Genomic DNA, 26,731 nt, shown 5'->3' with positions numbered 1-26,731 from the left:
ATCAGAGTGGGCGGAGCAGAGCTAATTGACATATTTCTCGACTAATGGAGAACGAGCTAGTGGCTGTAGTCGCTGAGCCACAGACCAATGGGGTATGACGTAGGCGGGGGTAGCCTTTGAGTGGCACAAGCGGCCATCAATGGGAACAGCGCACGGTAGGCGGTATCAGCCTCGTAGTTGCTTGTTCCTCAGCCAATGGGAAATGAGATAAGAGAGGGAAGCCCTTGAGTGAAAGATAATATAGCCAATGGAGCGAGAGGAGGGCGGGAAGAACTCCTGAGTGCCAGACCCGCCTGCCAATGGAGTCGGTGTAAGGGGGGGGCGAGCCCCAGCGGGCAGGGGGAGGAGGGTGAAGCAGGAAGTGGCTGAGGAGCAGCTGTAGCCGGAGAGGGGCCTTGGGGCTGGGATCGGAGCCGCCCCCAACCTCCCCCAGGAGCTGGGGCCGGGACCCTCCCCCACAGCGCCCGGCCAGCCGAGGTGGAGCCGCCGCCGCCGCCTGAGCCCAGGGGCCAGCAGGTAAATACCCCCCTGCGCTGGGGGCCCCACTCCGCGCCGAGACGCCCCCGATCCTCGCCGGCCCTAGAGCGGGGGGCTGCACCCCAGTGCCTGGGGGACCCCGTGCAATGCAAATGGGGAATAAGGGGGGATCGTATTATGTGGGCCCCCAGTTCCGGGGGGGTCTCCCTGCCCCCCAGCGCGTGGGGAGTGAGTAAGGGGGGGTGTTTCTGTACCCCCCAAATGGGGAAGGGAAATAAAGGGGTCTCCCAGGAGCCCCCCTGATTCCCAGGGAAGAGGTGTGAATAGGGGAGCGCCCCACATGGGGAAAGTTAAAAAAGAGGGCTCAAGCCCCCCCCCGGGTTCTTAGGGGTCTCTCTAGGTACCCTCAGACACAGAGGGTGAGTAAGAGGCTCTGGTGGCCCTTCATTTCCTGGGGAGTAGGGTGTGACTAAGGTGGCGTGTCTCTCTGGTCCTCAAACACGGAGAAGGTGAACAAGGAGGTTTTATGGGTTTTCCCCCAAATGTCAGGGAGGAGGGTATGACTAAGGGGACTAGGTGTCCCCAAATAGGGAAATGAATAATGGAGGTTTTGTGGGACGCCCCCATTCCTGGGATCTCCCTGAGCTCCCCAGTGCCTGGGGAAGGTTGTTTGAATGGAGGCTATTTCTCCGGGACCCTGGACTATGGAGAAGGTGACTGAAGGGGGATCTCATTACGGGCCACCAATTTAAGCGGAGTGGCGTCTGGATTGGGGGGTCGTCTCCCCGCGCCCAGCTCAGTGGGAGCAAATAGTAGTGCTCTTGCACTCAGGGACTATTCCCTCTATGGCCACCCCCTGAGCTCCTGTGGGTGTCTCACTACACAGCCCTTCAAACTCCTGAAATGGAAACAAGGGGTTGGGTAGGTGGTCCTGCTCTGAGACCCTTTTATTCCCTCAACTCTCCCTATGTGTGCGTGGGTGGGTGTAATACAAGGGAATGGACGATCAGAGCTGAACCTTGTGGGAAGGGGATTGGGTTCTGCAAGGAAGTTGTGTACAGTATTAAAATGTAACTTACATTCTGCTTCAGTCTATCCTGGGCTTCGGTCACTTCCTTTTGAGGCCGCTTGCCTTTTGTTTGATAGGAGGAAGGGTTGTTAGACATCCTGGGCGTTCGATGTTTTGCTTCAGACCCAGTTACGGTCTCCTGAGCATCTCTCCCAGAAAGCCACTGTGTCTCTGCGGAATCATATCACAGGGCAGTCTTGTGGCTCTGCAAAATGAAGTTGTTTGTGGGAAGAAGATCAGATTTTTAAACAGAATTAATTCTCTCTGTAGTTGGCTGTAAGTAAGATCTGTTTTCTTCTGATGTTTAGGTTGTATCTGATCTATGCAGTGTCCCAGGATTTAGCATGAGGGCCAGCAGTCACTGATAACTGTCTATTTGAGTGTGTGAAAAATTGCCTGTCTATTCTGTAACACAGTGTGGTTCCATCGATGCTCGCAGTTCCACCGTTGCTAGCATAGATCAGATGTGCAGGAGTTTTTACCACTGTCTTCCTATTCTGGTGTAGAGGACAGTGGTATAAACACCAGTGAGCTATACCTGTGCTTTTACCTTTGGCCTTAATCCTGCAGTCTCAGCTGTATAGGGGGGACCTTTCTTTTGCATGGAGACCAAGTGAAACCTATAGGGCTCTGCAGAGATGCAGGTGTCTGCCTGCAGCTGATTGTAACATCAGGCCTTTTGTTAGCAATGGTGGAAGCATTTCAGAAAATCACCCAAATAGCAGGTTTTTCTGATGCTGATGTGTTGTTTTTGTTCCTTTTAGGGGCCTAATCTTGTGCGGTGCATGTCCTGCATAGTTTGCTCAGCCTTTTGCAAGGACGGGGACCTTTATACGGTTTTCTTGATCTCTTCCGTCTCTGACTTCTAAAATTCTTCTAAGTCTTTGTTTTAATCTCTGCTTTTGCTAATGTAAGATCGTCCCTTACAATATGTATGGCAGGCTTCAATTTATTTGTACCGGAAAGCATCTAAACACACTTCTGGATATTGTACAAATATTAATATACTAATAGAAGCTGTGTGCTATTATGGAACAGGGTCACTGGTGTGTGTGTGTCTAGAGTGAGAGAAATACGTTATCTCCTTCCTTTTCCCCCTTGGCATTGCAGTACATGTGTGACATCATCTGTTTTCAGTGTTGGACTGAAAGGAGAGATCCTGGCTGAGTTTGAAACTTACGTTGTAAAACTTAATATGGTGAAAACAGAATGAAAGTCCATTGGCATAAAGATAACAGTGGGGTCCTCTAGAAATCTCAGAACATCAATCTGGGTGTCGTTTTTGACGCCAGATGACTTGGTGAGGGTATGTTAGAAATGCACCAGTAGATGGTAATGGGGTTTGTAGATTTCCAAGTCTGGGAAGTCTCCATTGCTGTACAATTAAAACATTGAAGTAGGACTCAGGAAATACAAGGGGGTTCAACTGCTGACTGTCATTGACCACTGGGTGAGTTGCTTCCTCTGTTTGTGCCTTGATTTCCCATCTGGAAAATGAGGATATTTGCTTTCCTCCCACCTTTGTCTTGCTTGGATTGCAGGCTCTTTGGGGTAGCTGCTGTCTCATACTACATGCGTATAGAACGCTTAACAAAATGTTGACTGAAGTCTCCAGGCCGCTACTGGAACACTACTGCTGTAATAAAACGCATTGCTTCATAAAATGTTCGTTTTAACCTGTTTGTGCTATTGTGGTGGGATGATTCAGTAGCTACGTTAGCGCTGCCTTACTCACTAAACAGCATTGTCCAGTAGTACTAGAAACAGTAGCTTTTCTTCCTTTCTCTGCTGGGAAAATCAGGCCTTAACTGCATTGGGGAATTACCTCAGTGCCCGCTGCATGTGTGGCAATGCCAGGCTGAGGTACGACTTGCATCTGTGCAACTTGACGGCTGGCTAAATGAGCACAAATGCAAATTATTGCTTGACGCGGCTTCTCCTGTCTACACCAGGGCTGAGCGCTGATGCTACTGCCCAGATGTGTGAAATCGGGGCACGTTCCTAGTGTAGACGAGTCCTGGCACTGTGACCTTCGGGTAAGTCAGTTCTAGATTTCAGGCCTAAGTTCCCTACCTGTAAAATAGAATTAATACTGAGGGTGGTGGTGGTAATGCTTAGTGCTCACCTAGATCTCGGTGAATTATCCGCTGCGTAGGCCTTGTCTATGCCAGGAGTGCTTTGCTAGCATAGGTGCTAAACCAGCAAAGTGCTCCTAGTGCGTTTGAAGTTTGTACCCCCAAACGACACACACTTAGAGCTTATTCCAGCCCCTAGAGCGGGATACGCTACCCTGGCAAAAGCACAGGGTAGGTGCTGTATCGCCACCAGCACAGGGCTGCCAGCATAGCTTTGTCTGTCAGGGATCTCACTCTTCAGGCTGGCGGAAGCCTGTAGTGTGGACACTGTCCCGAGTGCAGAGTATTGTCCCATGGGATCTCATTTTCCACCTTAGACCGGCCATTACTCAGTCTCTGTTGGGTTTTGTTTTGTTTGACAGAATCGCTCCTTTCTCCTCGTGTTGATGCTGAGACCAGTTTGTGTTAAAAAACAACTTAAACAAAAGCCTGCCAATGTTTAAAAACTTCATTTTCCAGGCTAGCCAAATTCTAAGCAGCCCTGGATCTCAGCCACCACTTGTTTGTTTGGTGTCTCCAGAAATTAGCAGATGGTAGAAACTTAACGCTGTTAAACCTATGGGAATTTAATCACTAACCAGCCTCTAGTCGGGTTTATGTCTCCTCCCCTGCAGGGACAGCTGTGATCTGCTAGTAGATGGAGCACAGGACTGCGAGTCAGGGTTTCGTTTCAATTTATTGCTTTGTTCCTTGGGTTCCCTGCTTGCTCCACGGGGAGAATGGAACTTCCCCAAGCTTTGTATGACAGTTCTAAGGATTTCCTGTTATAAAAGTGTTCATGTTGGAATTCTCAGTGCACCTGCCTCAGTAGTTAAATTCCTGGGGTGGAATCCATACATTGGTTGTGGATCCAGGAAGAACAGTGTTGTCTACTGATGGGCGAAGGGGGGTGGGCATCAGGACTGCTGGGTTCCACTCCTAGATTTGGTTCCAGAAGCTGGGGAGCGATTTTTAAAGTGTGTTGCCATTGTGAGAGCTAGTCAGTTTTCAAAAATAAGCTAAGATGATCTCAGGTATTGTATCTGCCCCCATGGTCCTCCTTATTTCTTTTTTTAAATCTCGTTCTCTCCCCTCTTTCACACAGCAGCACCTACACAAGCAAAAGGGGAAAAATTGTGCCTAGTTTTTCTGTTAATCCTGTATAATCAAAATGCTTATTAACACACAGGGGAAAAGCACAAACAAGTGCTGTTAAATGCACAAAGGAGACACCTGGAAAAAATAGAGGGATTTTGCGACTTATTTCTTACAGTGAACTTAAGTCTGGCTTGTTTAAAAAAAAAAAAAAAAAATAGCAGGTACAAAATCTTAAGGCAGAAGTATATTTAGCTTAGGTCCTTTTCTGTTCCCTATCACTGTAGAAAAGCCATTTGTTTGTCTTTGCAGAGGTGTCCTCCTAACTCAGGGGTAGGCAACCTATGGCACGCATGCCAAAGGCAGCACGTGAACACTTACACTGCCTGGGTTCTGGCCACTGGTTCGGGGGGCTCTGCATTTTAATTTAATTTTAAATGAAGCTTCTTAAACATTTGAAAAACCTTATTTATTTTACATACAACAATAGTTTAGTTCTATATTATAGACTTATAGAAAGAGACCTTCTAAAAATTTTAAAATGTATTACCGGCACGCGAAACCTTAAATTAGAGTGAATAAATGAAGACTCGGCACAGCACTTCTGAAAGGTTGCTGACCTCTGTTCTAACTAGAGGCCTGTAATATAGTTGTTTTTCCTCAAGGGAGCTCAAAGCGCTTACAGCGATCGAGGAGTATTGTTATTCCCTTCTCTGTGCCTCCATTTTCCCCATCTGTGAAATGGGAAGTGGCTTGGCTTTGGTCAGAATAAGTGGCGTTCCACTTGATCTGAGATCATCGTAAGCTGGTTTCGCTGGATTTTTCTAATGAGTGAGGCTGTTAGGAAAGGCTGGTGTTGGGAGCAGGGGGGTTGGACTAGATACCTCCTGAGGTCCCTTTCAACCCTGATATTCTATGATCTTCCCGTTCAGCATGGAGCAATGTTAAGAGCTGGCTGTTAGTGAAGGGACTGGGAACTGGGACTCCTGGGTTCTGTTCCTAGCCTCTACACTGACTCACTGTGGGAGCTTATGTAAGTCACTTCCACCTCTCACAGCTTCCATTTTCCTGTTGGTAAAGAGGGTTGTGAGACTGAATTCCTGGGCTCCTTCGATGCTACATATCTCGATTCCCTGAGCAGAGCTGCTGATGGGCTGCGGGGGGTAAATGAAAGTACCTGGAAGCACAGCAGAACAATAGTCATAAGACGGGAGCCCCTTGGCTCCCTCCTCCAAAAATACTCCCATGGCCCTGTAAGGTAATTTAGCCTTGACCGTTAGCTCTGCCTTGAAATCCTGACCATGGCTGAGAGTCCATGGCCAGCAGAAGGTGTTGCACTCTTCCTCTGCTCGATCTGGAGTAGGGTGATCAGACAGCAAGTGTGAAAAATCAGGATGAGAGTGGGGGGTAATAGGAGCCTATATAAGAAAAAGACTGAAATATCAGGACTGTCCCTATAAAATCGGGACATCTGGTCACCCTTATCTGGAGGGGCGATCTAATGCGAGAGAGAGTTTAATCCCTCTGGCCCGTTCAGTCCTCGCCCTCTCTGCTGAATCCCCCAACAAGGGGGCCACTTAGTGCCAGAAGTGCTTGCGATGTGGATCTCCATTCCCTAGGAACGGGATTGCGATTTGGCCGTATGCATTCCATGCAGGCTGCTGAGCAGCCGGAAGATGAAAGTGACAGCCAAGAGCTCAACCTGCAGTGTCTACACGGACCCTACATCACCCTGACATAAGACCTACCACCTTTTGTGGAGTTGTCATGTTGGTGTGTGGGGCACCGACGTCGACGGGAGCAAGGCTGGTGTATGTATGCTGGCGTAATTAGGACGACGAAAGGTGCTTTACACCGACCTAACTCTGTAGCGTAGACCAAGCCTCTCCTAGCTGATGCAGCTGTGCCGGCAAAACTGTGTGGTGTAATTAGGCTTAACAGACAATCGATACCAGCAAAAACACATTTATGCATCTATAAGTGCATCTACACTAGGGCTTGTGCTGGCATAGCTGCGTCAGCAGAAAATCACACCCCTAATCGACATAGCTGTACTGGTATAAGTTTTAAGTGTAAATCAGACTGCAGACCAGTGATACTCAGATTGAGGCCCGGGACCTGCAAGTGGCTCTTTAATGGGTCTCCTGCAGCTCTTTGCAGCACGTGATGTTAAAAGGCTGGGTGATTTAATTATCAACTAGTCTAACTCGCTAACCAATCAGGATGTGTTTACCGTGTTATTAACCAATTGTAGTCGATAAAATAATACTTGGTCGGAATTTTATTTATTTATATGTGGGTAATGTTGATCGCTAATTTGGCTCCGGAACCACTGAGGTCTGAGTATCGCTGCATTAGATTGTGTCTATACTACAGACCTCTGCCGGCACAGCTACGTGGGCTGTGAAGAGGTGTGATTCCCTGACCAGCATGGCCGTGCCAGCAGAAACCCATAGAGCCTAGTGTGCACACAGCTATGCTGGCAAAGCTATGCTCTTACTGATATGGGTTCTTTTCCTTGTGGTGGATGGATTTCCTTGAATACCTCCAAACGTGGCCATTTTAATTTCAGAATAGCTTTCATGGTTTAACTGGACACCCTACCTTATTCCAGAGTAACTTCCTCATGGACACAAGCTCCTCCATCTCGTCTCTGGGCAGGCCGGCCAACTGTGATCAGGTTCTGCCTCTTGATTTACTTGGAATTGGTCCTGCTTTGAGCAGGGGTTGGACTAGATACCTCCTGAGGTCCCTTCCAACCCTGATATTCTATAATTTTATGATTTTCCTGGGGGAGTGATGTTTGAGAGTCCTTATGAGTTTTAGGCCTGGTCTGCTCTTAGGTTGCCAGAAGAACAGGAGTACTTGTGGCACCTTAGAGACTAACAAATTTATTTGGGCATAAGCTTTTGTGGGCTAAAACCCACTTCGTTGGATACATGCATGGAAAATACAGTAGGAAGATATATATACACAGAGAACATGGAAACATGGGTGTTGCCATACCAACTCTAACAAGACTAATCAATTAAGGTGGGCTATTATCACCAGGAGAGAGAAACTTTTGTAGTGATAATCAGGATGGCCCATTTCAAACAGTTGACAAAAAGGTGTGAGTAACAGTAGGGGGAGAATTAGCCCGAGGAAATAGTTTTTACTTTGTGTAATGACCCATCCACTCCCAATCTTTATTTAAGCCTAATCTGCTGGTATCCAGTTTGCAAATTAATTCCAGTTCTGCAGTTTCTCGTTGGAGTCTGTTTTTGAAGGTGTTTTTGTTGAAGAATTGCGACTTTTTTCTGTAATTGAGTGACCAGGGAGGCTGAAGTGTTCTCCGACTGGTTTTTGAATGTTATCATTCTTGACATCGGATTTGTGTCCATTTATTCTTTTGCGTAGAGACTGTCAGGTTTGGCCAGTGTGCATGGCAGAGGGGCATTGCTGGCACATTGGTAGATGTGCAGGTGAATGAGTCTCTGATGGGGGGGCTGGTATAGCTACAGTGCTCAGGAGTGAAGATTCCAGACCCCCGAGCGCTGGAGCTATGCCAGCCTAACCCCATGTAGACGCAGCGAGGTCAACGGAAAATGCTTCTGTCACCCTAGCTACTGCCGCTCAGGGAGGTGGTGTAGGCTGTAGACTTCCATCGCTGTAGGGTGCGTCTATGCTGGAGGGTGGGAGGGGGCGCTGCACAAAGAAACATGCATAATGGCCAAATTCCAATCACCCACCCCTCCCTGGGGAGGGAGGGGGAAACAACCCTGAATGGCTTCCAATGTCCAATCAATAGGTGTGGCCGAGTATTGTTTCCTACCTGGCCCTCTGGGGGTAAGTGAAAGGAGCCGTCACTGAGCACTTCAGAGACAGGAAGGCATGAGGGCAGGGAATAGATAGGGGCCCATTTCCCAAGATAAATGGACACAAGGGAACTGATTCCAGGAAGTAACGGGTTGTCCTCACTGAGCGAGTGGCCAGCCATGGATTCCACCAGGTTACATTCATAATTAAGCTCTTGGAGAGCCTTGAAAAGTAACATTTTCTGTAACTGAGACTGCAGAGCGGCCAAGCTTTCTGCATCTAGCGGCTAACATCTAAAACCTTGCTGCTTTTATTTCTTCTCGGCTGTGCTGTAAAATACCCCTAACTGGAATGGATCAGGTGGGGTTGGAGGTTGGAATTCTGACCAGCCCGTTTTTGGGGAGCGTAGCGGTTACCTGTCCTTCCTGCCCAGGGAGGGTTCAGTTGCTGATGTGGGAGAGAGGGCGGGCCATGGACGGTAGGGAAAGGAGTAACCCCACCAAACTCATGCGAGTGCCGGGTGGCAGTAGGCTGGATGTCACAAGAGACAAAGACTTTGATCTTGGCTAGCTACACAGCAGGTGGAGAACAGGGGAGAAATTCTCAGCCAGAAGCTCAGAGAAAACAGAGAATCTGTGTGGTAGAGGGGTTCATGAAGTGGCAGGAGATGCAGAGGAGAAGGCTGTTGCACCAAAGGGTAGATTATGTGGCTAGACAAGCAGGGAGGAGCATAGAGAGAGTGGATCAAGGTGGTTGACTGACGCTAATCCACAGTGGGATTTAAAACTGAGGCGGAACAGGCTCCTGAAACAAATCAAGCTGGTCAGGGATACCGGAGGAAGGGAGTGAATGTGGCTATGTCACCTTGTCTGTGTGAGGTCAGCAGCAGCACATGCTGGGGTCTGCAGAGCTGGGACTATGAGGAGCGCTCAGACGCTTGCCCATCCTCCGGGAGATGCACCGGCACATGAGGTCTGGCCTAGAGGCATTCCTTACAAACAGTCCCTTGTGAGACACTCGCTTATCTCCATGTCAGGAAATCCTTCCAACAATAACTGACTTTGTTGGGAACCACATTCTGAAAGCTACAAAAGCCTAGAGATTCAGGGGAAATGTAGCAATGTCCTTGCCACTGACTTGGATCCTGTATCCCCAAAAGCTCCTGGATTAGGCCCCCTTGCTGGGCATTTTTGTAACATGGCTTTGGAAACACCTAGGGATGGAGACTTTTCACCAATCGAAAAACTGTCTTTGAAGCCCTCCTAGCCCTGTCCCAAACAGCCCCACTCAAGCATACAGAGAGAGCACAGCTCCACCTCTGTTCTCATCTGTTCATGCCCTTCTGAAACCTTCTTCTTTGGGGCTGAACCTTCAATCCTTTCCTCGGCTGGTCTCAGCCCAGCCTTTTGTGGAGAGCTCAGTGTCTCTCTCTGGGTCTATTTCATTTGTTGGGTGGGGGAAGACACCTGCACCTTACTGGAAATGACCCCGTGGCTCAGCAGTGGCCCATGAAACAGCTGAATCCAGTCATATGTGGAAGTCGCGCCTCACAGAGCAGGTGCCCAGCATCTTCTAAGGTGACAATTTGATTATGAATTTTGTACTGAGTTTGCAGCAAGAGCTACACCCCTCTGCTTTGTCATGGTTGGGGACAGGGCCTTATGATATCTTTTGGGCTCGATTTGTTGGATAGCTGGGGCCAGGAAAGTACAAGAAACCAATTGGAATACAGACCAAGGAGTCAGGACGTCTAGGTTCTGTTCCGAGTGTTGCTATTTATTTGCTGTGTGTCCTTTGTCACCTCACTGTGCCTCCATTTCCCTATCTGTGAAATGGGAATGATTCTTCCCTACCTCTGAGGGTCGAGGCTTTCATCCCTTAATGCCTATGAGGGATTTGAGCTCGGTATCTCTGTTAAACTGCATACAACAGGGAAAGCTTTTGGTGCCAGTATGTTGGGGAGACAAGGTGAGGGAGGGAATATCTTTGATTGGCCCAGCCCTTGAACTTACAGAGCTCTTCTTCAGAGGGGCTTTAGTGTTTGAAGAAAAAGGAAATTGCAGATTAACCCCAGAAGTTGGGGCACTCCAGGTATTTTGTGCGTTTGTGGCTTCCATCAACGCAGGAAGAGCCAGGGGCTTGGCATAAAGAACATGGTTTATAAAAGCACCTGGACACTTGCTGAGTTGCTTTGTCATAGACAGAAGTTAACAATGCCCGTGTTTTAACTAGCCTCTTGAGGCTTAATACTGCCCATCAAGGTGAAAAGGAGCCAGCTTGTGCCTCTGGGGTTTCTGCTGATGTTTGTTTTTCCTGCAAGACATCTAGGAATCTTTTAGCACGATATCTGTCTAGCAGCACGGCTGCCCACCCACCCTTTCAGCTCGGATTCTGCATGGTGCTGATGAGACATTGCCATGGGTTTGTGGTTCTAATACCAAATTCTCACTCCTGTATATCCACCCATCCTTGTCTTGTTTCCAGCTGTTACTTTCCTCTGGGTTACATGCTGCTTTGCCCTTCTCTAGCGTCTTTTATCCAGGGATCTCAAAGCACTTGAAAGTCTACGATCTCCCTGTGAGGCTCTAATTTTAGCGGTGGGGAAACTGAGGCACCGCGGTGACGGGACTGGCTCGAGGTCACCCAGCGAAGGGGGCAGAGCTGGGGAACAGAACAAAGGCCTTCTGACTGTTGTCTAATCTAAACTACCACAGCGACTCCAGAGGAAATGCTGCCAAATCTTCCTCTTTGGTAAAGCCTTTCCTCATGGCAAAAATGACGATCTCAACACTAACACCCCCACCTCCCCTTTCAGTAAACCTGGCACAAAGCGACGAGCACATGCACAGCCTGGATTTCACCCTGAACAAGGAGAAGAGCTGGGGGAACTCCATGAAGGCCGCTAGGGACTTCACTACTGCTGGCGGTTTGATGAGGGGGGCGCACAGATGCTGTGGTGATGGGCAGCAGAATAAAATCCTGGCTAGCTGGGAATGGAACCCAGGAGTCCAGCGGTGTTTGCTGTGATTGCTGCCTGTCTTCCCTTTCCTGACTGATCTCCCCCTTTTTCCTGGTGCTGTCCTCCTGGTTTGATGAACAGAATCTGAAGCCCTGAGACCTGCAATGCCTGTCTCCCCTCCTCCCTCCAGTGTGGTGTTGGCCTGCCAGGCTGAGCAAGGATGGACACGGTGAGCTCTGGATCCCAGCCCTAGCAGATGGCAAGGGAGGTGGAGCTCCTCCCACGAATTAGTCGATGTTGCTGGGGGCAAGGCAGAGAGGATGGCAGCGGAGGTGCTTAGGATTTGTGCCTCTGCACCGAGCATCGGATGGGTAGCTGCTGCCTTAAACCGCACCTCCTAGCCAGGGCCATCCTCCCAGAAGGCCAGCCGCGGCCACCGAGGAGTTTGGGGCTTGTTTTGCTAAACCTCCCTCCCACTGCAGCTGTCCCTGCTGAGTCCTGACCTCATGATGTCACGCTGAGGCGCAGAACATGTTGCTGCTGCTTGTTTAACCAGTGTGGCTTTCTATCATCCCCCTCCCCTTCTCTTCCATGTGAAACTCGAGCCGGGTCCGGCCAGCTGCACTCCTCCACGGAGCTCCCTTCTAGCAGGTTAGTACTGCATCGGGTGCCTGGCTCTGGAAGCTGAAGGGTGACTGAGCTGGCAAATCACACCGCTGAAGACTTGCTAAATAAGCAAGCTCTGATGGGATCAGGAAGGCCGAAAGCGAGAAATGCGGTGTACTGGAAACCTCTTGGGTGCAGGGATTTTTGAAGTAGGTGTTGTGGTTTTGGAATAGGTTGCCAAACAAACGGGTGTATCACTGGGGGAAGCTGAGTGAATTTGGAGCATTGTGTAAATGTGGTATTTCTTATATGCCACCCAAAGCGTGCATGGTACTCTACAGGACAGACGCAGGTCCCCCTTAGCTGAACAGCAACTGAGAGTGGTTCACCAGGGCTCCATGCATGGCATTGAAGGTGCCCTGATAAATTTCAGTTAAGACTGTTCTCTGTGGTTCAAAGCAGGGGAACTGGGATTTGGGTTCTGTACCCAGCCCTGTCTCTGACTTGTGATCTTGGGCAAGTCAGTTCCCACTTTGTGCCTCAGTTTCCCCATCCTTAAATAGGGTGTAATATTCCTCGGCTCCCATGTGGCTTGTGAGACTTAGCTTAATGTTTGTAAATCCCCAAATTAAAGACACTCTAGATGCACAAGGTTTTTTATAAATAGTGTCTCTCCTCCAAAGCTCGGCTGAATCCCTTTCTGCTTTCTATCTTAGCGAAAATAATTATAGTGCCCAAAAGGAGGAAATGCAGAGGGAAGAACTTTGAAGTTGGAGATTTTTAGAAGTTGTCCGGCAGGGAGAAGTAAGCTCATAACTTGATGCTATGTTCCCAGAGAAGTCAACCTAGGTGTGGCATAATGCAGAAAGCTTGGAATGCTTTAGTTGGCAGGGAGAGGAAAATGTGGCTCAGGAACAGGTATGAGATTTGCAGTGCCTGCCAATGAAGTGCGAGTCATTGAGTAATGAAATAGAAGCAAGGCGGTCTAGTGGTCAGAGCTGGAGACAAGGGCTTTATCTACACTGAGCTATGCTGGCAATAGCCTCTACTGTGGGCACAGTTATTATATTGGTATAAATGTACTTATATCAGCATAAGCTATCTTGCTATAAGCACTTTTATAGTGAGATAACATTGTCTATACTAGGGCTTTTCCCAGAATAGCTGTGTTACTTTAAAAAAATAAATAAGCGCCCCCAACGGACTGTTATGCTGGTAAAACTTTTGAAATTATACTAAGTCGAGGTATCAGGATGTCTGTGTTCTGCTCCCGGCTCTTTCTGTGTTAGGTTTTACACGTGTGGTAATAGCACACGTTAGGTACCATGGTGTGTAAATCCAGTGTGGACAAGCCAACGTACGCTTCAACATACAGTAAAGTGATCAAATTAACTGGCTTTAGACTTGAGCAGTTTAAAGTATACACTGCCTTGTTCTGAAAAATTGAGCTTAGGTGTGGTTTAGATCAGTGCTTCTCACTGGTCCACGACCCATCGGCTGCCGGTCCGAGGCGAGTTTCCTCAAAAGAGCATTGAATAGGATGATATGGCACTGGTCCCTGGCACATTAGGGAAAAAAAATTGCCGGTCCCCCACATCAGATATCTAAACCAGTGCTTCTCAAGCTAACTGCGCGCCTTTTAAATCTTATTCTGTACACAGCCATTGACTCACTGATCACGTTCCCTCTCTTTGCCTCAGTTTCCCCATCTGTAAAATGGGTGATAACACCCAACCTTGTCAAGTGTTTGAAAGCTGAACGATGCTGTGTACATGCAGTCTTTGTTTTAGAGGAAAATGCTGTTTAGAAATGCAGGTTCCTCTAGAAAGAAGGAAAGCCCCCCAAATATACACACACTTAGACGTGGGATAAAACAAAAGTTCTCTAATAAATTCACAGCAGCCACCTGTCTTTCTTGAACAACTGATTCTTTCTTATTTTTGGGGTGCTGTCAGGTTAATATCTTTAAAAAAAAAATCTTGTTTAGATATTGTTTAATTCTTGGACTTCACTCAATTTGGGCAGTAAAATTATACTGTTCAATTTCACTTGATTTACGTCAATTTCGTATTCTGTCTCCTGTTAACTCAAGGCTGCAGTGTTCAAAATCTCCAATCTTACTGCAGCCTATAGATTCCCTCTTTTGGGGATCAAAACCCATTAAAATGGCCTTTTGCATCTCAGTCCTATTCTCTTGCTGCTTCTGGAGAGCAGAGAGGTTGAATGGTTAGAGCAGCCAGAAAATTCCCAACTCTTGCAAACATTGCTAGGGAAGGTTTCAATCCAAAGCCACTTCTCGTCATGCCAGCTTTTGTGAAAACTTATTAAAACTTCTTTGGTCTTAAAATAAACATAGCGCTTCCCTTTGATCTGAATGATCTGCCTTCACCTCAAAATCCAGGTACCCGGTCTGTAAAGCGTTCAGTGCCGCATTGTTTCTGACCATTTGCAATTGTGCATTGGGCAAAGCGAGGCACTCTCTGCTGTGGCGGCAGATGTGCCCCAAACACAAGGCTAAGCTGGTAGATCCTGTTGCATATACTAAGGTTCTACCCCCACCCCCACTCCCTTGTCAGCACCAGCTGGGAATCATGTCAGCAATTAGCATTGATCTTCCATGTGAGCACAGCTTTGGGGGGGGGTCTACCCCCAGAGAGGGGAATTAGAACAGATGAGCACTAGCTGTTGCATAAATAACACACACACAAGCACCGCCATTGGTGGTTTTTTTTTTGTTTTTTTTTTTTAAACCAGTTGCCAACAGTGCAGGATTTTGTTTGTGGGGGGGTTGGTGGTGAGGAGTGAAATATGGAATAGTGAGGCCAGGTGCTCCGGTCTGTGCTGCTCCGAGATTTCTCCCTTCCCCTCCCTCCCAGTTCAAGGCCTTCTGCAGACTGTCTGCTAAAACCTTGGCCTGAGGTCTCAGCTGGGGAGTGAGATTATAGAACACCTGGCGCTAGTTTTGCTCATTAAAAACAGTTGCTCTTGAAGGGCCCACAAAGGCTGGGTTTTTTTTTTTTTTAAAGCAGGGGAATGGTTTTAAAATAGCTCAAAACAGCACTAGGAAGGATTGAGAAGGGAGTGGTTTGCCCAGCTCTTAATCTGGGTCTCCTCGCCAGGTAAATCTGTCATTTTCCTTGAGACTGTGTCCCTCCTCTCCCCCGTGGGTGCTTGAGGCCTGGGAGCAGGAGGCCAGGGAGAGCTGTTCTGAAGGTTTCCTCTGTGCTTCGGAAGCTAATCCATTTGTCACGTGATCCTCCAGAGCTCAGCCATTCCAGTTGGCCTTGGACGCAGGGACAGGCAGGGTTGAAGGCCTGGGAGTGGGAGGGAAATGTTCCAAATGGCGTTTAACAATTTCATTGAGATGTCGTGTTTTCTGAGGGTTGGTGGTTTGTTTGTTTTTTAAATGCTCCTGGTAGGCAGGACCCTGCACTGGTCAGGAAGAGGAACAGGAAGAACAGCTTTTAGAAATAGCAGGCCCTTTAAATAGTCCCACCGTTCAGTCTCTCTCTTTGTCTGAGCCTTGTGTGCCTTGTCTGTCCCTGGCACCAATTCTCTGGTGCAGTCTGTGTTCTCCATGTGCTGAGTGGGGACTTAATACTCCCAGCAATTCCAGAGCATCAGTGCACAAAGATGGTTTCCGTTGATAGACCCGAGGACTCCTCCTCTATTGGTATTTTTTAAGAGGGGGTAGTGGGTGGGATCCTCCAGCCAGCAGTCCTGCTTCCTAGTTAAGCATAAAGCCACTTGCACCTGCGCTAAACCCCTAGGCGGAGCAGCTGCAGGGGTGTTGGGAGCTTTACAGTGCATCTGTGTAGAAAGCTGCCTAATATTAGTGGTAATGATTAGGGGTTAGATCCGAGGCTGGGACTCTAAAATCCGGGGTTCTATCCCTTGCTTTGGGAAGTGGTGTGGTCTAGTGCTTGGAGCAGAGAGGATGGGTTCCATGCCCAGCCCTGCCACTGCCTTGCTGCGTGACTTTGGGCAAATTCCTTCCTTCGTCATGCTTCAATTTCCCTGTACGATCATGATGCAAATGCTCCTTGGTAATATTCTCAGATGGCACAAAAACTGAGGGAGTGGTAGATATTGACAGGAACAGGTCAGTTCTTCGGAAAGATCTGGATCGCTTGGGGCGGGGGCTCATTTGAATGTGTCTTAATGTGACCAAAGGCAAGGCCCTACATCTTGAAACAAAGATGGGTTGGGGGGTCAGTCTCCTGGAATGCACTTGGGGGTTGGGGTAAATAACCCCTGAACCTGAGCTCAGAGTGCAGTACTGTAGCTAAGTGGGCAAATCTGATTCTTTGCTGTATAAACTGGAGAATATCAAGTAGAAGTAGGGAAGTGGTGTTATCTTTGTATATAGCATTACTGCAGGGGTGGGCAAACAGCTCGCCTGCCGTTTTAAGCTGGTCCTCGAGCTCCCGCTGGGGAGCAGGATCAGGGAGGGGAGCTTGCCCTGCTCCAGCTGGGGAGCAGGGTCAGGGGCCACACCACCTGGAAGCCGCGGCATGGCCCTGCTCCAGCTGGGGAGTAGGGTCGGGGCTGCTCCACACTGTTTCTGGAAGCAGTGGCATGGCCCTGTTCCGGCTCCTACGTGTACGGGGCAACCAGGGGGCTCTGCCCTGCACGTTGCCTCCGCAGCTCCCATTGGTCGTGAATTGCGGCAAATGGGAGCTGTAGGGGCTGTGCCTGTGGACGGGGCAGTGCGCAGAGCTGTCTGGTTGTGACTCTGCTGCTTTCAGGAGCTGTTTGAGGTAAGTGCTGCCTAGAGCCTGCACTCCTGAGCCCCAACCTCCTGCCCCAGCCTTGATCCCCCTCTCACCCTCCAAACCCTTTGGTCCCAGCCTGGAGAACCCTCCTACACCCCAAACTCCTCATCGCCAGCCCCACCCCAGAGCCTGCACCCACCCCCTGCTCCAGCCCTGATCCTCCTCCCGCCCTCCGAACCCTTCAGTCCCAGCACCTACACCCAAAAATGTTTGCCTGCCCCTGCATTAGTAAGACTGTGTCCAGTTCTAGTGTGCACTTAAGGATGTTAACAAGTTGGGAAGAGTTCAGAAAAGAGCTACAAGAAGATTCATGGTCTGGAAAACCTGCCTTAGAGAGGAAGACTAAAGAAACTCAGGGCTTGTTTACACTTAAAATGCTAAAGCAGACAGCTGTTGTGCTGTAGCACTTCAGTGTAGAATTCAGAATTCTTCCCGTTCAGCAAAGCTAATCTGCCTCCCCAAGAGGCGGTACTTAGGTGAACACAAGAATCCTTCCATGTAAGCAGTGCTAGGTCAATGGGAGAATTCTTCCCTTGACCAAGCGCTGTCCACATGGGGACTTAGGTTGGTTTAACTGCACTGCTCAGGGGTGTGGATTTTTCACACCCCAACCAACATGGTTAAACAGATTTTGTTTCCTTGTGTAGACCAGGCCTCAGCCTGTCTAGTTTATCCAAGAAGAGTGGAAGGAGTGACTTGTTCACGGTCTACAAGTACCTACATGGGAAGATTCCCGAGAGAGAGCTTTTTAATCTAGTAGAAAAAGGAAAGCAAGATCCAGTGGCTAGAAGCTGAATCAAGACAAATTTAACAGTTTCAACAGGGAGGATAATTAACCATTGGAACAATTTACTTTGGGAAGTGGTGGATTTTTCATTCCTTTGGGAGACCTGCTGTAGCTCAACCAAAAGTAAGCAGCTTGCTGCAGTAATTTTGGGGTGACAATCTCTGGCCCATGTTCTGCAGGGGTTCAGACAGGACCATCACGATGATCTGTTCTGGCCTTCAAATTCTGAAGGTCTGTTTAGCCTGTGGGGGAGTTGGGTTTACACCACTCTGCAGAGACACGGGGATTTTGGTCTCTTAATGATATAGATGACTCAGGATCCCAGGACATCCCTGAGGCAGGCATGCAGCTTTCACTTCTCCAACCACCCTAATCCCCACTCCCCCCCACTTTTGGGCTGTGGTGGTTACACCCTACCCATGCCTGAAGAGAGATGCTCCAGAGCTTGGAGTTAGGAGGTGCTGCAAGTGGGGAGGGATAGCTCAGTGGTTTGAGCATTGCCCTGCTAAACCCAGGGTTGTGACGTCAATCCTTGAGGGGGCCATTTAGGGAACTGGGGTTTTAAAAAAGAAAAAGTCTGGGAATTTGCCCTGCTTTGAGCAGCGGGCTGGACTACATGATCTCCTGAGGTCCCTTCCAACCCTGAGATTCTGTATTCTAAGGTAGGAAGTGCTGTTTGATCTCAAACTCCATATGGTCTTGGTTTGAGAACTTAAGCTACAGCTTCACTAGAAACACTCCAGCCCATCAATGTAGACGCTCGCTAAAGCAACCGGAGAGGTTCTCCCATCGCTGTAGTTAATCCCCCTCCCCAAGAGGCAGTAACTAGGTCACGGGAAGAATTCTTCAGTTGACCTAGCGCCATCTACACCAGGGTTTGGGTCAGCTTCACTACATACCTCATCCCTGAGCGACGTAGCTGGGTTCACCTCACTTTTTCATGTAGACCCGGCTGTAGTTTCTCTACGTTTTTGCCCCTCTGCCATTGGGTTGGCCTCTAATCTGACAAACTTTTCCACCTCTGCAATGATCAGCAGCAGCCCATGACCTGGTTTGTCTCCTTGTTGCACTGTGCCCTTTGCACACAGGCCATCCTGAGGCAAGTCATGGGTTTCTGTGACCAGGCGTGGGGGAGGGGGAAGAGTATTCGGGTGGGGGGTGAGGATAAAACTTAATCCTCCTTACAGAGCAACTTACAGAAGCTGCTTCCTCCTTCTGCAAGGAGGCCCCTTGCAGCGCGGCCTTTGCATTTCAGCCAGTGACTATTCTACTCACCAACAGTCTGATCTGTCTTTTAATAAGCCTGTTGGGCTGATTACTGGAGTTGTTAAATAATCCTGTATCCAGTTGAGTGCCCCCTGTAGGACTGAACAGTAGTTACATGGTCAAGTTGCAACGAAAACACCCCATAACGGCAATACTGTGCATGCCGCGTATCCAGCCAGAAATGGACGTGACGGGTTCACGGTTAATGTATGTGTGGGCTAACCAGAAACCATATCCTTTCGCTTAAAATTGAAAGCACAAATGTTCCCTTAGATTATCAGCATGGCTCACCATTGAGGGTTCCTCATTTTTGCGAGACCCTGATGACAGTTGCCCACGGCAGTGTTGCTTTTGAGTTCCAGACTATCCAAACCAAGAACAGGCACTGGAGACAGAGGCTACGTATTCACTGGAAAAAGAGGTGCATCTTTACACTGAGCTCATCTCCATTTAAAAACACGTCATCTTGTCCCAGACTTAGCCGGAACGAACTGGTCTCTGGTCGTTCTGTATCCTGTGCTCTTTGGTGGACGGATGGTAGTTTGATAACAGAACTGTGAGCTTTTAGATTTGAAGTCTTACATTGATCTCTCGTTAATTTGAAAATGGGGATCATGGTGCTTGAAACCCTGGGCAGGGTTGGGGTGGCCTAGATCTGGGTTCTAATCCTGGTTCGGCCTCTAGGTCGCTCCACAACTTCCCTATTCTGTGTCTGTTTTCCAGTCTGTCAAACGAGAGTGACTCTATACCAGGGGTAGTCAATAGGTAGACTGCTGGCCAGATCCGGACCGCCAGACACTTTTGAACAGACCGGAAAATCTTTTTGCCATTGTCATTCTAAATTCATCACCCTCATTGTTATAATGTTTGTATGATTTTTTCTGCAGCCTGGACCTTGACTATACCTTGACAAGAAACATGGATCTTGACAGAAAATAATTGATTCTCCCCCCCCCCCCCACCATCTGTAGATATCTAAGCACTTAATTAAATAGTACAGTAAGGAATGGTTCCTGAGTCACGGTATAGCCTGGGTAGAATGTCTTTCAGGACTATCAGTAACCAAACTGTGTGGCAGTGCAGTGCCCCCCAAACGATCAGCCTTGTACAAGTGTATTTTTTAGTCTCATGTTTAGCTAACTCTGCTAGAGTCCTGGTGAAGACATGGCAGTTTGTAGTGTTCCCGTGAGTTAGCAGGTCACAGTGAGCTGTAGGCTGTCCCATGGCAGTTTGAGATAAAGACGGGGAGAGCCTGCGGCTTGCCGTGACCTGCTAACTCATGTGGAAACGACAGACTGCCTTGTCTTCACCGGGATTTTACCATGCGTATGTGAGCTCGAGTTACGAACACAGTGAAGACACAGGCACAGTTGCTGTGGTGCGGATGGGATCTCGGTGGAATAGTGACTTCTAAGAACACACACAACCCCCCTGTGGGGGCAGAGGGGAATTTGCCATTGACACTAAACCACGAGGAAACGCTCATGTAATCAGCCCTGTGCAGAGTCAACGATCCTCCCTCAAGAGCAATTTCTTCAGGGAGCAATCGGTTGAAGAGCGTCTCTGGGAGCATGGAAGCTACGAACGGTTTGTAAATGCCTTTCTTTCTTTCTTTCTGTTTTTAAACCGGTGAGGTTTTCAAAGACAATGGAAGGAGGTTAAAATGGGGTCTGGTCTCCTACCATGGTGGGCGGGGTGTATTTAAAAAAAAAAAAAAAAGGAGGGGGGTGGGGAACTTAATCAGAAGGGGTGCAGGAGAAACTGACTAATCTGTGGAAACACCAGGATGACAAGGGGCAGAACTTGACTTCCCCCTGTATTTGAGAAATGAAATGTCTGGGTTTTTTTCTTCCCTGGTGGAGATCATGTGTCTCTGCTTGTACAAAGACATAAATGCAAATTGTTTGTAGTAGAACAAGTGGGAGTAAACTGCGACGCCGGATGTTAGGGCAGATGTTGAAGAATTAGTCTGATGCATAAATAAGAAGCAGTGCGCAGGTTGCGTGTGACACCAGGCCGCATAATGACGGTGCTTGTCTCTACAGCGTAAAAGCCTACGTTCAATGTTTCATAAGTAGTCTTTAAAATGTGCCTTTTGGATTGAGAATTCACTGCGGGTGAGAAGTGACAGCCCTGGAGACTGGTCTGTCAAGTATACCAGAACCGGTGTTTCATGGGCAGTGCTTGTTCCCAAGCTAGTGTCAGTCTCTGGTTCCTCCAGGTCTTGGGCCTTTCTTCGGAGGTTGCCGCTGAAAGATTCTGTTCTCTCGGGGCTCTTATCCTGCCGTCGTCACCGGAGTGCCAGAGCACCTTCCAGTTGTGGATTGTGATGTGCCCATCAGCTGTCACGGGTGGCTCGTTCCCTCTCTCCTCCCAAGGGAGAGTGTTATGTGCAGTGGAGTGTTTTGTTTTGGTAGAGTTTTGTTTTCAAATGTTACACACTGCGCTGTGGTTATGTCAGGGAAGGCGGGTTGAAGAAGTGCACCTGGCACTTGTAGGAGGAGGTGGGGAGGTCTGGGATGGGCCATAGTTCCCATGGGAGATTGTTCCATAGCTGAAAGAAGGTCTGTTTGATGCCAGCCGAGCTGTACCCTGGGGGTGGAAAGTTCCTCTGGGCCTGAGGAACAGAGCTGCCAACTGAACTTGAGGGTCTTAGGTTACGTAACTGGGAACGTGCTTCCCACTGTCAGCAGCGACACGCTAGCTCTGCTTGAACTAACAGCACCCTGACAGTAGCGGCGTAGCTGGTGTAACACAGATGGTGGCTCAGGTTAGCTGCCCGAGTATGTATCCTGGGTGTGTTTGCACTCAGACAGCTAGTCCAAACTGCCGACCATGTGATCCTGGTGACACTAGCTCAAGCGGAGCTGCCGCCTGTCTGTCTGCCCGGGCTGGGAGGCATGCTCCCAGCTGCAGTGTAGATGTCTTCTTCAATCTGCTGGGCCTGGACCTTGGCCTGGGCCATTGAACACTTTGAAGATCTGGACAAAGCCGAGTTTTACTGCTCAAAAGTGAGGTAATTTTGGTTTCTGAAGCCGTGTCCAATGCTGCTTCTCAAAATTGAGGTTGAGCTGCTTAAGGGACGTCTTTCTCCTTCCCTGATGTCCAAGTCGGCATTCAGAAAATCCCTCTTGGTTGTCTCTTCTCCATGCCCACGTGCGGATGAACCTGTTCCTAGTAAGAGGGAAGCTGTGTGTAGAGGGGACAACCTTTGCACTGGCTGTAACCTCCAGGGTAGTATTGGAGGGGATATGCACAGGTAAACTAGAAATCCAGGGAGCATGTTGAGTCTGTTCTAAGGGGGAGAATTTCCCTAAACAAATCCTTGCTTTGTTTGCGGAGGCCAACTATTGGCTTTTTCCGGGGCGTCTTTGTGTGCAGCAACCTGCTTGTCTCCTCTCTTGTCTGTAAATAGTCATACTCTGCCAAAGCTGGATGAGAAAAATCATTATTTGAAAAACCAACTTCCCTGCAGAATCGTGTGTGAGGCTAAGCGGGCCAGTGTGCTGGGAAAACAGATGGCAAATGATGGAGCTGAGCGTAACCATACAGAGGTCCTCTGTCCCAGCTCTTTGTAATCCCACTTCTTTTCAACATATCCCTTGTGCTGAGAGATCTAATGGAGCTTCTCCTCCCACATCACTTATGACATCTCTGAATTATCCCTAGTCGTGGCTAGAGGAACATCATGTGGTGTCTTTGAAATTTGTTTGCGTAGGACAAGGTTTAATCATAGAGGAGGTCTCTTCTATTGCTAATAAAATCCCCTCTGTTCCTACTCAGGTGTCCAGCACAGGATCAAGCCCTCCAGTATCTTCTAGTGGCTCTTCTATCAAATCTGCCTTTAAATGTCTCAGCAGGCAGGGTTCTTCTTCCCCTGGGAGATGACTCCAGAGCCTTAATAGATCTCAGTGTCGCTTAAATTTTCCCTTTTGTAATTTCAGCCCATTCTCGGTATCACTTAGCCCGTTGTGCCTCCCAGCCGTTTCCTTTCCTCCTATCGAAACCCTTCCCAATCTGGTAGACAATGTTTTGCGCACTCTCCCCTTTCAAATGTAATGAGGACTCTGAACAAATTCTGTTTGCCGCACTAGGCTCCCTTCCTTCTAGCATATGTCTGCACTGCAACATGGCTGACCCATGCTAGCTGGCTTGGGCTAAGGAACTGTTTAAATGCTTAATTGTAGCCATTTGGGCTTGGGCTCTGGGACCGTGGGAGGTGGGAGGGTCCCAGAGCTCACATCTACACCTACATCTCCACCCCTTAGTCTGGGGTGGACAAACTTTTTCAGCCCGAGGGCCACATTGGGGTTGCAAAACTGTATGAAGGGCCAGGTAGGGAAGTCTGTGCCTCCCCAAACAGTCTGGCCCCTTCCCTCTGACTGTCCCCCCTCAGAACCCTCGACCCATCCAAGCCCCCCGCCGCTCCTTGTCCCCTGACTGCCCTCTCCCAGGACCCTGCCCATAACTGCACCCCTGGGACCCCACCCCATATCCAACCCCCTCTGCTCTCTGTCCCCTGATTGTGTTGACCCCGAGGGCCACATTGGGGTTGCAAAACTGTATGAAGGTCCAGGTAGGGAAGTCTGTGCCTCCCACAACATTCCGGCGAGCACCAGATGTACACACTCGNCCCGCTCCCAGTCCCCTGACTGCTCTGACTCCTGTCCACACTCCTGCCCCCTGACAGCTCCTCCCGGACTTCCACACTTATCCAACCCCCCCAGCCACCCCCCAGAACCTCTGCCTCATACAACCACCCCTGTCCCCTGACTGCCGCCCAGCCCCCTTACCACACCACTCAGAGCAGCATGTCTGGCAGCCGTGCCGCCTGGCCGGAGCCAGCCGTGCTGCTTGGCAGAAGCGCCCAACCCCGCTGCCCAGAGCGCTCCCCGCCTGGCAGTGTGGCTTCAGGGGAGGGGGAATAGCGGGGGAGGGGCCAGGGGCTAGCCTCCCTGGCCAGGAGTTCAAGAGCCAGGCAGGATGGTCCCGTGGGCCGTAGTTTGCCCACCTCTGCCATAGCCTGATCCCCGTGAGCCCGTGTGGGCTGGCACAGACCCTCCGGGGGCATCTAATTTCAGTGTAGACACATTTAGTGTCTGTTTTGCAGGGCAGAGCTATTTGTCTGGGCATTGGAAGAGTCCCACTGAGAAGCTCACCCGCATGGTACAATAGATGACATTGATGCAGCGTGGGGATGTCTCTGGTGGTCAATCGACTGCACAGAGATCCCTCTTGGAATGACCTATGGTGAGGGTTAAAAATTTAACTAGACTAAACCTACCTACTAAGCTGTCTACAGTGGCTTTCCTAGTGGTCTTCAGAACTCTGCTTAAGCTCAGTCATAGTGAAACAGGTTTCTAATGAGGTCTCAAGGACACAAATGAGACCAAACCATGTATAAAAACATGTTTAGCTGAGACTCAGAACTAGGTTTCTTAGCCTGGTTTGTCCCCATATGGCCATCTGAAACATGTTAAAACATTTACTTCCACGGCATCGACGTCATTCTTAATCGTGGTCTTAGAGCACCGCAGGTCAATGTAGCTGCAGCTATGGAAAGGCCTGTGGAAATGCCTTATGCTAGTGCCGATACAGTGACCTGCTACAGTTAGCCACATGCCTTCACCATAAAGGCCATGTCTTTGGTTTGATGCCATCACACAGGACCGTTTGCGGTGCCTTCCTACATCAGTGGCTCTCAACCTTCCCAGACGACTGTACCCCTTTGAAGAGTCTGATTTGTCTCGTGTAGCCCCAAGTTTCACCTCACTTAAAAATGACTTGCTTACAAAATCAGACCTAAAAATATAAGTGTCACAGCTGCACTGTTACTGAACAATCACTGACTTTCTCATTGTTACCATAGAATTGTAAAATCGATCGGAACATAAATATTGTACTTACATGTCAGCGTATGGTATATTGAGCAGTATAAACAAGTCATTGTCTGTGTGAAATTGTAGTTTGTAGTGACTTCGCTGGTGCTTTTTAGGTAGGCTGGTGGAAAACTAGGCAAGTATTGAGATGAGTTAATGTACCCCCTGGAAGATCTCTAAGTAACCTTGAAGTACGCATACCCCTGGTTGAGAACCGCTGTTCTACAAAAGTTTGGAACAGATGCAACCTAGTATCATTCCACAATCTGTTTTGTGCAGAGCCACAATAACAGAACCAGACCAGGCTAGGGGGTGTGCACGCTGTAGCTGCATTCTTTGCATGATTTGACTTTGCTATCTGTGAAAACATGCTGTCATTTCTTATTTTGGATGCTTTTCCTTGGTGTGCTTTGAGAGCCCTCTCCCTTGCTGATCTCCTCTGCCACAGAGGAGCTGTTGCTTCCCATCGGTCATAGACCACATGCACGTGTGCGCCAGTTTTTAAAACAGAGCATCAGTATTCAGCCCAACAAGGGCTCTTCTGAGAAACTTGTCCTGTCCTTCCCCAAATAAACCTTGCGAGACAGAATGGTTTTGCTCATGTATGTGTTTGTGGGGACTCAGAACAATGTGCTGGTTACAGATAGTCAGAGGGCTTGTCTGCACTTGGAAACTCTGTAGCGGCACAGTTGTAGCACTGCAATGTAGACATTATCTATGTTGATGGGATGCTCCCATCAGTATAGGCAATCCACCTTTCCGAGAGGCCAGTAGCTAGGTCAGTGATTCTTCCATTGACCTAGTGCTGCTACAGGGGGATTTAGGTCAGCTTAACACCCCTCGGGGTGTGGATTTGTCACGTCCCTGAGTGAGGTAGCTGCATTGACCGGAGACTTCCATGTAGCTAAAGAAGCCTGCGAGTTAAAGTACCAACTCCTGGAAGCATCACAGTTAAGATGAGGGGTGAAAAGCACAGCTACTCGTAGAACTCTTACAAGGTTGTGAACAAGCATTAATGAGGCAGGGGAAATACAGCTGCTGAAATATTGGCCAAATCATGGAAGATCTTTCATACGTCATCTTAGAATTGGGTTTTTTAAGTGTCTTGGTGTTTGCCAGATATTTTGCCACTTATTCACACAAGTCAATGACATCAAAGGGGCAATTCTTCTAGTAAACTTAATCAAGTATATTTCTGAAGCTTAGGGTGACCAGACAGCAAGTGTGAAAAATCAGGGCAGGGGGTGGGGGGTAACAGGAGTCTATATAAGAAAAAGACCCAAAAATCAGGACTGTCCCTATAAAATCGGGACATCTGGTCACCCTACTGAAGCTTCTGATGAAGCGAAGGGGTTAGATGTGGTTTATAGCACAGTATTCCAGTGGGTTATCTGAAGGTTACTGCTAGAAGTTGGCTTATGTATGTGTTTCGGATAATCCACTCTTTGGGGCGTAAATTGGATCCTTTCCTACTGTCAGTCTTTCTGCAGATTTCAGAATCCTAAGTCACATTCAGATCTGGTGTAAGCAGGGCAATGCCATTCACGTCTGTGGAACTCCACCCACAGAGGTGGGATGGCCCCTTTATGGTGGAGAGAGATGGGCAGATTTGTTTTGTTCTGATCTTTTGGGCAGGTTGAAAATTTTACATCAAAACTGTTTTTTCGATAGAAAAAATGGGGTTTTGACTAAACAAAGTCCCCCCCCGTCCCCCCCCCCGGCTGGCCACAGAGAACTTTGGCTGTGTTCCAAGAGGCAGTGAGGAATTTTTCAGATCCCTTGGGCATTCCAACGGGCACGTCTTAGTAGGATCCAAGCGCCCTACGTTGACACTAGATTGGTGAAGAGTGTGATAACGGGGTTTTTGGAGACGTCTCCTTGGTGCCACCGTGTGCATTTTGAGCTC

The 26,731-nt window shown here is 48.8% G+C and overlaps 1 protein-coding gene across 2 annotated transcripts in view; it reads left to right on the top strand.

Annotated features, from left to right (window-relative positions):
* The first annotated feature begins 329 nt into the window (after positions 1-329).
* The window catches only part of ZNF687 (zinc finger protein 687), a 49,436-nt gene continuing 23,034 nt past the window's right edge, over positions 330-26,731 (top strand). The window contains exon 1 of one of the 2 annotated variants that reach the window (XM_075071116.1): positions 330-516. The gene's annotated coding sequence lies outside the window, so the exon portion shown is untranslated. The remainder of the gene's footprint in view (positions 517-26,731) is intronic. The other variant, XM_032781238.2, reaches the window with a different exon arrangement.

Source organism: Chelonoidis abingdonii, chromosome 11 (genome assembly GCF_003597395.2).
Source record: "Chelonoidis abingdonii isolate Lonesome George chromosome 11, CheloAbing_2.0, whole genome shotgun sequence".
Classification (NCBI taxonomy): domain Eukaryota; kingdom Metazoa; phylum Chordata; order Testudines; family Testudinidae; genus Chelonoidis; species Chelonoidis abingdonii.
Note: the sequence above shows the minus strand (reverse complement) of the source record. Positions and strands in the feature narration are given on the sequence as shown.